General features: G+C 43.9%; 1 long non-coding RNA gene across 1 annotated transcript; it reads left to right on the forward strand.

The window, feature by feature from the left end:
- The first annotated feature begins 11 nt into the window (after nucleotides 1-11).
- LOC138633495 (uncharacterized) lies at nucleotides 12-538 on the forward strand. Its single transcript, XR_011311889.1, has 3 exons — nucleotides 12-102; nucleotides 243-308; nucleotides 437-538. It is a non-coding gene; the product is annotated as an uncharacterized lncRNA (long non-coding RNA).
- Nucleotides 539-8,301: the final 7,763 nt, after the last annotated feature.

Here is an 8,301-nt window from a genome sequence, read left to right on the forward strand (position 1 = left end):
CTCCATTGTAGTGTGACTGAAAATATTTTTGTTTCTTTGCTTTTGCTTTAGAACAAGAAGGAGATGGAGACGTTGGCGACGGAGAAGGTGAAAACCAAGAAGGTGGTCCTGAGTCGTATTCATCTTTCAAACATACATAGAAATACAGTCTGGTTAAGATGACAGGAGAGCCTGATATTACGTTGTCACTTCTTTACTCTGTTATTAAAAACCTGTATTTTGCTTCTCTGCTTTTGCTTTAGAACAAGACGGAGATGGAAACGAAGACGATGGAGGAGGTGGACACGGACGGCCTCTGCTGAGAGCAGGTGGTTCTGCTTGGACGAACCGTCTTCATCTTGCAAACATACATAATAATTCATAACGTAGATGATACTTTTCCATCATTGTGTTACTGAAAAACCTTTTTCTTTTTATTTCTATGTCTTTGCTTCAGGACCTCGAGGACCTGGAACTGAAGGGGATGGAGGAGATGAACCCCACGAGCCTCTCCTGAAACCAGGCGGTCCGGTCTGACTGATCTCACGTTTCTCTGCCGTACGAATTTGAATTGTATGTAGTTCACAGTATAAAGTGCCGGGTTGTGTGTGTCAGTCACAAAATAGTCTTAAAAATAAATATATTCACTGTTTTGTGTGTCCAAACTTGTAAATATGTTTGTGCCGTATGATTAGTGTGCGTGTAGAGAGTGTACTCATCGTTGAAGCATGTGGAAAACTCTTTTCAGACAGCCACTTATTGATTAAGTTAGAACAACTCGGGTTTCAGGCTTAGTTTGTGTTAACAGCAAGCGGCGACCAGCAGTGACGTCAAACGTTCACATGTTAACTTGAGTGTAGCTGTTTGTTTTGCTTAATTAGCTGGTTGTTAGCTGGTTGTTAGCGGTGTTAGCTTTTTGGTAACTTGAGTTTACTGTTTTTATTGTGAAAGTGGCTGGTTTTTAGCTTTGTTAGCCGGTTGTTCATTTGAGTTTTGCTGATTTTTTTTTGGTGCTAAATTAGCCTATGAAGCATAGCATATTAAAATATGAAGCCTCCAGTTCTGTATTTTGGTCGGCGCCATCTTTTCTAGTTCGGTGCGGTTTGGAGCAGGAAGTGACCATATTTGGACGAGCTGGGGAACTAGCCGCGGATCTGACTGATCTGACTGGAAATCTGACGGTACTACGTCCTGCACACCGATTGTTGTAACTTGACTGCACCACAGACCTAAATAATAAGAAGGTTTGACTTTAGCTAACAACACTGAGATAACTGTTGGAGACATTTTATTGACTTCGTATTTGATGAGAGAAGTTGAATGGGAGTCTACGGAGCCGGAGGCTTTTTGGAGCCGACCTCTAGTGGCACTCGGTGGTATTGCAGCTTAAGGCACTTCTGCATCGGCCAAATTTTTCAGACCCGGAAGCGACGGACATTTTTATATCCAGCTTGTGTTTTCAACCTGGTAACCGACGACCCCTACCAACAACATGTGAGCAGCAACCAGTGGTTTGTTACCCACTCGGAGGCTGCGCGCCGTCTGATGCCTCTAACTTTCTCTGCGCGTGAAGCTTCAAGTTACGACTTTGAAAGTAGCTGGCAGCACTGTGCCGACTGATGTAGCCGGCCAACCTAGCTGCTGTCCAAATGCCAGGATGTCCTGGCAAAAAAAAAAAAAAAAAAAAAAGCCAAACACACAACGTTGACAAATTTAGTCAACGTTGGACTGAACAGTTTCCATTTTTTCCATATTTTGGGAGCTACACACACACACACACACACAGGATTGAGACACACGTGCAGGTAACCGTAACGATGCACGACAAAAGATGCGATTGCTCCTCACACAACAAACTCATTCCTCAAAAGTTCTCTCTTCTGAACTCCCAAACACGCATAATGGTAATGAAAACACACACACGCACACACACGTCCAGCAGTGTGTTTTCTTTGTCTCGTCCCAGCCATGCAGGTACCAGATGGAGGTAAGGATGAGGTGAATCACATTCACCTGGTTTATATTCCTGTCACATGGCTGAAGTCTACAGTTGCCCAATCATCGTCTAATTATGATAAAAAAAAAATAAAAACATGTTTTGTCTGTTACAGGTTATTTTTTTCCCCGCAAGATGAAGGAGCTTAAAAGTGTCGCATCAGAATAATTATGTATGGAGTAAAGAAAAAAAAAAGAAGAGGAGGTAAACTCAAAAAAGAGTCGTCTGGTCTTTTGGTTGAAATCTCGATTAGCAATGATATTTACAACGGGGATTTTTTAAATTTGATGGTTCGCAGATCCCCTGACTTTTTCTTTGGCATCATAAGTTGAATTTTTTTTTGGAAAGATTGAAGTCTCTCACCATCTGATGGATGGCTCCGTCATTCATTTTGTCTCAGGATGATGTGTAATATGTTGCATAATACCCGGAATTTACATCATAATTTACTTGTTCAATACTTGATTGATAATCGAATGCTACATTCAAGTATAATTTAACCCTGCATGAGGAAAAGCAGCCTTATAGCATTCATCTGTGTGAGGCCAGTCAAGCAGGTTATAAAGAAGCGGACACCAAATTATAGACGCCATCTGATTGGAAACCTGATGATATGACGTCCCGCCCACCGATAGCTGTAACCTGACTGCCCCACAGGCCTGTCAATCAAACAGACACGCCCCCCAAAAAACAGGTAATTTTGAATCTTATTTTCTAATGAATGAGGGATTATTTCCAGATGGACCTCCAGAAAACTAATAAGAAGGAGCGACTTTAACTAACAACACCGAGATAACTGCTGGAGACATTTTTATTGACTTTGTATTTGATGAGAGAAGTTGAATGGGAGTCTACGGAGCCGGAGGCTTTTTGGAGCCGAGCTCTAGTGGCACTCGGTGGTACTGCAGCTTAAGACAGTTCTGTATCTACCTCATTTTTCAGACCTGGAAGCTACAAACACTTTTATATACAGTCCATCGCTCAATCTTCCCCAGCTCGTCCAAATATGGTCACTTCTGGCTCCCAAAAAACCCAAGACAGTGACAGCTCTAATGTCAGACTGGAAGTTTTTTTTATAACGGCAGCTCACAAAACCAACGGGTGACGTCACGGTGGATTTTCAGTTGCACCAAGATGGCGACTGCTCACTTCTATAAGAAATTGCTCACCCGGTCCGTGATCCAAAACCCTTTTTTTTTAATCTCCCGTGTGTGTGTCCACACGTTGTGCTCTTCACAGCTTCTCTCATTGGCCCCGCCCACTGCTTTTCCACCTGGGACTTTTCTCGGACAATTACGCAACATTTCCCTCTGCTTTTGCGCGAGTTTGGTAATCATTTTATCAGAGCGAGTCCTCTACGCATCCTGATTTATTCTATTTACAAAGAAACGTCATGCCGTACAGCTTCGTCTGACGACCTGATGACCAGCTTTATCTCTTTATCTTCTTTCTTACATCTTTTCAGCGTGAAGTGGCAGAAAAAAAACCATCGATCAGCGTCGCCACACCCGGAGTGATGAAACCTTGCAGTGCGTGGGCCGAGTGCAATCATCCAGATATGCTTCCTGAACAATTCCCTCCCCGCCCTCTGCACTCCCACGCAGAGTATTTAGAGGTCAATATCTCACACACACACACACACACACACACACACACACACACACACACACACACACACACACACACACACACAGGTCACGGTCAGTCCCAGGTTCACTTCCACATACACCGCAGCAGTCTCTCGGGTCACCGCAACTTCGTACACTCCCCGGTGAGACTGCGGCTCTACCAATAAGGCCTCCAGGTCTGCAGCAAACTACCCCCCCCTTCCTCCCCACCTCACCCCTTACCCCCCCCCCCCCCCATAGAGACCGAAGCCAATTTATTTCAGTCAGGCTGCTGGTGACAGAAACGGAAGCTTTAACAGAGGTCAAGCTGACCAACCTGCCCGCTGGGAAATACCAGCCAGCCCCATATACTGCATTTATATACTGGAGAACTGAGGCGTTTACTCTCTTTTTTATTTTTGTATTTTTTTTTTCACCACAGGTAGTTTTACAGTGCGTCGTAATAAAGAGAATTAGGCCAGTATAACGGCCGCTCACCCACACAGCTCCTTCAAAACGGTCACGTCCTCCCGAGAGCGGTTAAATGTAGAGAAAAAGCAGGCAGCGTGTGATGAGTCAATGCCGTCGTATGAAAGGGCTTTTATTTGTTTTGTTAACCACACACTAGAATGTACATGGTACAAAATACAGGAAAATGCAAAATAGTCTCGTTTTAGAACACATTCGTAAGACTTTCATACTTGCACAAATGCTCAAAAGTGAAAAACAAAAGCCTCTTATCTGCACACATCCGTCACCACGTGCTTTTTTTTTTTTTTTTACCCTAACGATTGTACGCGAGTAAAAATGTGCATTCGTGAGATTTGATCGTTGACAGAAAAGGCACCCCAATCACCCGCTATTATGTATTTTTTTTTTTGTGGATACGAAGGACGATCAAAAACGATGAATTCACGATGCGTAGCCGTTCAGGCGGTTTGCAGCGAATGTTTTTTCCTCAAATCGTCACATTAGAACGGTTGATGGTGTCACAACCAGCCAACAACGCTAACATCCAGCAGCACATATTTGTGTCCGTCACCACCGACTTTCCGAACTCCTTCCAACCGTCCGCTTCCCGAGTTTGCCGACTTACACCTGCTTTTTGTACCGAAAGACGTGACTACAACGTTAACACGTCGTCCCTTCGTTAAAAGTGGACGAACTTGTCAGCAGACAAGCCATTTCTGCGCGATTATAAATTTCGACTGACGTTCCTGGGTGAAATAAAGTCTGCTTTCGGTCTCTACTGGGGTTTCAGGTGGACGAGTCCAAACTCGGCGCGTCATATTTATCGAGAAAGAGCCCAGAGTTGTTTGTCCTGTTCAGGAAAGTGGGCGGGGCTTATCGTTACACTTCTCCCACAGCAGGAAGGGACGATGAATCATTTTTATAATCCCTTCAGAAATGCCCCCATAAACTTTTTTTTTTGTTTTTTTTGTTTTACTGTATCCATCCAAAGTCTCTCATCACTTTTAAAACACTCCTGTCATTTTTTCCCTGAGCTCACCTTTTTTTTTTTTTTTTTTTTTTCCTGTTTCTCTTTTTTTTGTTCTTTAATGCTTCCACTCCCTTCGTCCTCGTCCTCCGTGGATTCCTGCCGGTTGACGGTGCAGAACAGGAGGTCAGAGGGAGGCGCGTACACTCACCTCCTTCCTTCCCATTCTTTTTTTCTGCTCCTAATCCTCCTCCACTTATCTGCTGCGGTCTGTTTCAGTGGCTGTACGTCAACTTTATTATCATGATTTGCGGGACTTCACTCCCTTTTTGCCTCTGCCAGTATATCTGATCTGAAAACCACCCACAACTCCTGACGGATGTTTTTTTTTCCTTTCCCTATTTTAAAGAAATCCTCGTACAAAATACTTGTTCTTCTCGTGTTTTGAAGAAGTGGCCGGGCCCTTTTTCCCATCATACATTCGTATCAGGACACCCGATGCTCTTGCTTTTTTTCCCTCCGTGTGACTAAAAGCTCTCAGCGGGTTTTTGCTATTTTCCTCGGCGAAGTGATCAAACGCACAGTGGGTTGTAACTCTCGACTCGTCCCATATATATTTATATATATATATATATATATATATATACACCACCCTGCCCAACATACACCTCGCAAAGCAGGAGCAGTAACTCTCCCTATCGTCATCATCATTACCCTTCTTCCTCATACCTGGGCTGCCCTGCCCTGCAGCCTTCGACCGTTATCAGAACAGAATATGAAATGCTTCAGAGATTTTTATAGATTTTATACCTGAGGCTCAAAGGAAGCCAAGTTCATGTTGAACTATGTGGCACTTGAGTAGTTTTAAGTAAGAATGATGAATAAAAATGAATTTTTATGATATTTAGTTATGTAACAAACACCATTTTTGTTATAAATCCTGGATGTTGTACGTGTAAATGCGATGCCTTAACAGAAGAGGTAAACCCACAAGCAAGCTAGTTTTTTTTAAAGCAGAGATACTGAAGACAAAAAAATGACTTTCAAGTTATACGGCGTTTTATGACAAAACTAAGATACGGTGGAACAATTTCAGTTTCCTAAAGCTCTCAAACCAAATGGGCTAGTTAGTTTAGATGCTAAAAGTTTAAACATTGCATGATCAATGCATTTTTTTTTTTTTAAAGCAGTTTAAACTCCCAACACAAAATTAGCTTCTAAACTATGATAACTTCCTTCATATAACAGATTTTAAACTGCAGGCTTCCTCGAGCTCTCCACTGTCGAGACGGTTCACAACTGGTGTCAAAGTTCACCAAAGTTGAACTTGAAACAAAAGATCACTGCTATTTAATTGTACTTAACAGCGTTTTGAATTAACTAATTTAACTTATTTAAATTGGCGGTTGTTTTTGTTATCTCTTAGTATCAGGCAACCGCCATTTTAAAACTTTTTGGCCGTCGCCATCTTGACTTATTGAAAACTTTTAACTTTGTATTTCATTGGAGAAGTTGATGCTTTTTAAATGGGAGTCTATTGGTGCCAGAGGTTTTTGTTTTTGTTTTTTTGTAGCCAGCCCCTAGTGGCCCTCAGTGGTATTACACTTCAAGACACTTTTCAGACCCCGAGTCTACGTCAGTTTTTGTACACTGCTTAGTCTACGTCAATCTCTGAAGTTTGAATACAAATAATGTCAAATCCCCGACAGTGCTGAAACAAATATACCGCAAAAGTCTGTCTGAGGATAAATCTGTAGATCCGTCACATTTCTGAGTTCACAAAACCAACGGCGCGCCGTCGAGTGATCGGATGAGAGGTCGAAGATTAAAATCCCTCACTTTTTTTTTTCACACCGTGTCCCCTACTTCAAAATTCACTCGCACTGCGAAAGCCACAGAAATTCACTTTTCTGTTTAAAAGTCACGTAGAAGACGTTTTCGTGTCACCGTTTCCACTTTTTCCAGAAAGAAAAACTTTCAGATACGTAAAAGAATAAAGAAGACGAGGTGAGACAAAAAAAAAAGAAAAAGAAAAAAGGTCGATGTATTCTGCACCAGACGAGCTTCAATCGCTGGCCTTCTTCTCAGGCGATAAGCGGCACGCGTTTTGCGTGGATCAGAAGGCCGTGCGGCGGCGGGTGTCTGTAAAGACTCGGCGGGAAAAAGGATGCATCGCCGAGATAAATAAGATGACAGGGGCACGGTGCCATAATGTGGGGGGCGGGGGGGGGGGGGTGAACAGGAGATGACGGCCTGCTCTGCCTTTGATCAAGCTTGAAAAGAATCAAATAATTCAGTGTATTTATACTACCTTGATTTACATGGGCCTCCGGAAGGGGTCACATTTGATCTGTTTGCATTTCACAGCAGGCAGCGGCTTGTTGTACACTGGCGCTGCTAGTGCAATATGTGCTCTTTTGAATACCTGATGGCGGAAGATTACCGCAGAAGTGGAACTGTTTACGTTGCAAATATTCAGATGAGCGCGCACGCAGCAGGGTAAATGTTGTCGCGCGAGTGGAGCTGCATATAGATCGGTCGCCCTGAGCGGAGCTCCCTCTGCTCTGCAGGGCGTCATTCGTAACGAGGTATCGAAATCCCTTCAGAAGTTTTCCGCCGTTTTTAAAAAAAATGCTGTTATTTAATTTAAGTTTAAAGATAAGACACAATAAATTGAGGGTGTGTACTTCAGCACAGAAAGACTGCACACACAAGGAATGGGAGTCCTGGGGAACTCACTGGGAACCAACAGCTTGTTTTTAAAAGTGCGACTACGGCGTTATGTCCTGGAATAAGACTTACGAGCCAAAATATCACATCCATTCACGCCAAATGACAACGATCAACTGGCAACGGAGACGCACGTCCAAGTGAGTAAGGTACGGGTGCTTCCGGTAGAGTGCCGAGCGCGAGGCGGTCCGACGGAGGAACAAGGCCCGAAACCACAAACCGGGCCAACCCGGGGCGTCGGACGGACGCGACGGAGCAGCACACCAGGACGCGTCCTCAGGTATTTTCTAGGACGAGAGCGACGCCTTTTCTCATCCAGAAAAACGTAGGAAATACTGACGGGGACAGGACAAACGACGCCGAAGGACCTCAGAGACCGAACCTACGCTCGTCGTTCCGACTTCTCGATCGAAATCCGTCCTTTAATGTTTCTGTTTGAGACGTCGGTCGGACTCGCCCGCTCATTAGCCGCCGCGGCTCGTGCGCGCTGTATTCGGCAAGAACACTGGAAATTGAACGTTCCCAACACAGCTTCTCTCCGCGCAGCCTCT

Source organism: Brachyistius frenatus, unplaced genomic scaffold (genome assembly GCF_029030835.1).
Source record: "Brachyistius frenatus isolate BFR_SWC_R1_liver_20210118 unplaced genomic scaffold, ASM2903083v1 Contig_223, whole genome shotgun sequence".
Classification (NCBI taxonomy): Eukaryota; Metazoa; Chordata; class Actinopteri; family Embiotocidae; genus Brachyistius; species Brachyistius frenatus.